The sequence below is a fragment of the Ranitomeya variabilis genome, chromosome 6 (assembly GCF_051348905.1).
Source record: "Ranitomeya variabilis isolate aRanVar5 chromosome 6, aRanVar5.hap1, whole genome shotgun sequence".
NCBI classification, from domain to species: Eukaryota; Metazoa; Chordata; class Amphibia; order Anura; family Dendrobatidae; genus Ranitomeya; species Ranitomeya variabilis.
The window spans coordinates 322,029,429-322,034,228 of NC_135237.1; the positions used below are offsets into that span (position 1 = coordinate 322,029,429).

A 4,800-nucleotide genomic window follows, 5' to 3' on the forward strand; every position below is an offset into this window, starting at 1 on the left:
CCTGCCACTAGGGGGAGCTATCGATATAATATGTATCTAATGGTGCACTGTACTCCCCCTAGTGGCTGGAGGAAAGCAGAATTTTATGTGCCAGTATTATTTATGGAGAGAATATTTATGCCACTATTGTCAATGGGATTAGTGCCCTTGCAATGTTAATAGAAGTTAGGCCTTATGGGCTGCTAATAAAGTCTCTTTGGCTGTTATTTTTGTGGAGTGACTTGTACTTTTGCGCAAGAAAAACATGGAAATACATGTATTCCGTATATCTTTACAGGGCACCAGTATAATCCGGTGTGCCATATGTTTTTGCAGGTGGTATTACCTATACTGGTGCTTTTACTATGAGGAGACTCTATAAACACCCAGTAAAGGCTATTCTCCATTTCAACATGTAATGGGTGGGGGTCCGATACCTGCAGGTTCACTATAATATGTGTGGAAAGCTGCGGTGTTTGGCTCTTTATCAGATCTGGGACTAAACCTTTTTTGGATTCACAGATTTTATGACTTCTACAGTACAGAATAGATACAGAATGGCAGCGAGCACCAGATCTCCCGAGGTCAGCAGCTTTAGGGTAAGTTCACACATTTCGTTTTGGCTGCGTTTTTTATGCTAATTTTCAGCTGCTTTTTACAGTACCAGCAAAGCCTATGAGATTTCAGAAATCTCATGCACACACATTGTTTTTTGAGTCATCGGGATTTTGTGCTTTGCTGCTTTTCTTGGACATAGAGCATGTCACTTCTTTCAGCGTTTTTGCAGCATTTTTCACCCATTGGCTTGAATGGGTGTTGAAAAAACGCTGCAAAAACGCAGCAAAAACACAGGTACCATTATTTGCAGCGTTTTTACTGCAGAAAGTCAATAGACATTAGCATGGACAAAGAGACACAAAAAACGCACCAAAAACGCACCAAAAAATGCACCAAAAACGCAACTTCTTTCCTGCCAAGAAGATCAGGTTTTGCTGCAGTAAAAAAAGGAGCAAAAATGCCCTGTGTGAACTTACCCTTATTACAAACAGACACTTGTTCCTGATTAGTAATGAGTGGACCCTTACTGGATCCTGTTTTTGAGGACATCTACCGCTGCCAGGAATGTGTTTTCGAACCTGGACACTTGTCATGTGAGCATATTTTTGGATAAAAAGAATTTCCAGTTAATGTGAAAATAAAGTACCATTCCTTTAATCCTGCATTTAGTAATCCAGAACATCCATTAGTTCAGCACAGAACTGAAACATAATGTACCTTGAGAAGAAAATCAGTTAGAATATAGTTTTCAATAGTAGATTGTAGGCTTTTCTATGCCTAGAATAATTCAGAATCTCTCAGGTCATGCTGACGTTGGGTTAAAGGAATTTTCCCAGTAATTTTAAGGATTTGGTGCCTCTGAACATTGTATGATTAATCCCATCATATGCTTGTGTTTCATTATAGTCCATTCCGGCACAAAGGAGGAGGGAGTTCAACTGCTTCTCATTTACTGCATAAGATTCCTCCCATCTCCGATCTTCAATATGAAGGTCACAGATCATAAAGCATAATTTGTCATCCATGTTCTGTCCATAGATATAAAGAAACATCTCAATAGACAACTGACTGAATCTATTCTTTCCTTAGCACCTCATACCGACCAGCCATGAAGCTCAGAAGTACCTGCCTTTATATGAAGAAAAACCTGAGCCGATATCAGTGATTCCAGAGCCGCTGGAAGAAAAGATGAAGATATCAAAGTAGGCAATGAAGTATCAGGAGGTAAAAGAGCAGGACGAAGATGATGCAAAAGACACTGAGGGGAAAGAAAAAGATGAGAAAGCAGAAGATAATGAACAAATTGTGCAAAAAAAACAGATTGACCAGAAGAGTTCACAGCACGAAGACAAAAGATCCGCTGACAGTCCATCATCCAATACATCAATGTAGTGGTGCCCAGGGTGGTAGACACAGTCGAGTGTCATGTGTCAGTTACAGCGTTCTGAGGGCCTTGTGCCTCTTCAAGGTGCCGGTAGCCTATGGCATTGGCTGGCCAGGACCATGAGTTCCACAGATTAGTAAAGGAGACTTCTGTTCAAACATGGGAACTTTACTGAACTTGATGAGCAGGTACACCATAGGCGGACATACCGCCAGTTCATCCAGTGTGGCTGCAACGGGACCCAGAGGTTCGGGGGGGCCCCTGCAGCGAGGCTATTAATGAGGGCAATCTGGCCAATTTATCCATCCCCAAGGCTTCGGTAGGTCCCTGGCCAGATTGCCCTCATGTTTGGTGGACAGGGAGCTATCCTTGCAGCTCCGCTGCCTGCAAGAGAAAATGGCAGCGGAACAGAGCTGCAGGGAATGGATCCATCCTGCTTTCTGCCCACGCTTCCTGTCTCACACAGCAGGAGCTAAATGACATGGTCATGATTAAGGGAGCTTAGTCTCCAGAAACGCATTGAGATTCACACCCATATGGTTTGTGCTGAAGTTTGTATCCTCTATGTTACAAGTTTAAGAATAAAGAAACTTTATTTTCACGGATTTGGTGAAGCTGGACATTTTTCTTCTTTCAAATGATTGAGTTGACAGAGAGGGCAATGATTGGGGTGATGGGTGAGAAAGCAATGATGGAGTGGTGGAAAGGGCAATAATGGGGGTGGTGGGGAGGAGGAAATGATGAAGGTGGTGAATGGGCAATAATGGGGTGGTGGGGAGGAGGAAATGATGGAGGCGGTGTAATGGGCAATGATGGGGTGGTGGGGCAGAAGGCAATGACTGGGTTGACAGGGCAATGATGAGGGAGAAATCAATGATGGGGTGGTGGAAAGGGCAATAATGGGGGTGGTGGGGAGAAGGAAATGATGGAGGTGGTGAATGGGCAATAATGGGGGTGGTACGGAGGAGGAAATGAAGGAAGCGGTGAAATGGTCAATGATATGGGGGTGGTGGGGGAAATACAATGATGGTGGTGGTGGAAAGGACAATGATGGGGATGGTTGGGGAGGAGGAATTGATGGAGGTAGTGGAATGAGTAAATGATGGGGGAGAAGACAATGATGGCAGTGGAAAGGACAATGATGGGGTGGTGGGGAGGAGGCAATGATGGAGGTGGTGGAATGGGTAATGATGGGGTGGTGGGGAGGAGGATATGATGGAGGTTGTGGAATGGGTAATGATGTAATGAGAACTTGACCTTTTCTTGCTTTTTATAACATATCTTTGGAATATAGCATTGTTGGCAGCCCCCCTGTATCTTCTTCCCAAAGAACCCCTCTCTATTCTATTCTATTCTATCGATTTCATGGCGTTCCTTTTCGGGCACCTAGGTAGAACATCTTTAAGATAGGGATTGGCAGGACGGTATAGGGACAGCCGCCGTGGAGTTGGGGGCGCCAATTCTCGTGTTTAGGGTGCCAACCCCCACTGACCAGGTAGGATGGGAAGTTAGGGCCTAATAGGGAGGAATAGAAAGCCCAAGGCCCACTAGGTCTCCATTTGTTTGTCCAATAATAATCTGTGGAATACACACTTGAAATTATTAAGAAATTATTAAGGAATTATTAAAGGGGTATTCAGTGGTAAATTTAGGCATGTCAATAAGGGACTGTTTTGTCCTTCCCCCCCTCTCTGTCTCCAAATATAATTGATTCCGTTAGGGGATTCCTATTCCCTAGGGCTCCCATGATATAAATTCTAAAGTGATAAAAAAGATAAAAAAAAGATAAAAAATGATGAAAAATGAAGATAACGAAATATAGTTTTTTCCAAAAAGAGAAACCACCCTGCTTTGCTCTATTCTAAAGTGAAAATAAAGGAAATATAGTCCTCCCAGATGAAAGGGAAATTACCCTGCGGGGTTATCCACATCTGGGAAGATTCCCATAGTAAGTGCCAAAAGGAGATGTGCTAAATCCCTAGAGTTAGGAAACCATTAAGACTTTGTAGAATCCTCCTTCCAAAGATTGGAAGTTGTAGGATTGGTAAAAGAAATATGTATGTATATGTACTAAAATTATTCCCCCTATTTTTAAGATGTATAACTGGTAGTTTAAATCATCTAGGGGTTAAAATAATCCTATACATGGCAGTCACGTCCTTTGCTCTTTCTGGAGGAGGAGTTTTTTCTCCTGTCCTCCGGACCGGTAGTGACGTCGGCGTGCCACTATGCATCTCACATGAATACTAAACACATGGAGACGCTTGCGTGTCACCACGCACTTCATGAGGAGGTACTTCCTATGGAGCGCTCTGAGCTATAGATCATGTGACCGCTCGGCAACCGGAAATGGAGCTCCGGCGAGCCACATGCGCGGTGAGATCGGTACTGCTATATAAATGAAGGTACAGCACGCGCGGTGACCCACCCTCCTAAGTGTGCATGGTGAATGGCACACTTCTGATTATACTAAGCGGCCTCTCCCCTGATGATTGGGAACAAGAAACGCGTTGGGAGAACATGTTATGAAGGAGGACGTAATGATGGTTGGATGAAACTTAGAGTAATGAGGTTTTGAAAAGGGCACGTGGAGAGCCCCCTCATGTGGAAAAGCATCTCAACTCATCTTGATTTAAGCTGCGAAGCAAGGGACCGATACTTGGGTGAGATTGTTCCTGCATTCTAGCGGCTAGCATAAGTGGCATATTTTGAGCAATATATAGGCCACTTGAGAAGCACTTTTTTTTTTTTTTTGTGGTGTGATATCCCATATATATATATATAAGAAAAAAAGGTGCACTATGCTGGGGTTTATGGTGCAGGATTGAAGCACCAGAGAGTACTTGTATGTTGTCTGTTATGTGTTAAGCAGTCATCAA

At 43.4% G+C, this 4,800-nt stretch overlaps 1 long non-coding RNA gene across 1 annotated transcript; it reads left to right on the forward strand.

Moving 5' to 3' along the window:
* Positions 1 to 422: 422 nt before the first annotated feature.
* On the forward strand, positions 423 to 2,446 carry LOC143781138 (uncharacterized). Its single transcript, XR_013216583.1, has 3 exons — positions 423 to 578; positions 1,444 to 1,529; positions 1,627 to 2,446. It is a non-coding gene; the product is annotated as an uncharacterized LOC143781138 (long non-coding RNA).
* The last annotated feature ends 2,354 nt before the right edge of the window (positions 2,447 to 4,800 follow it).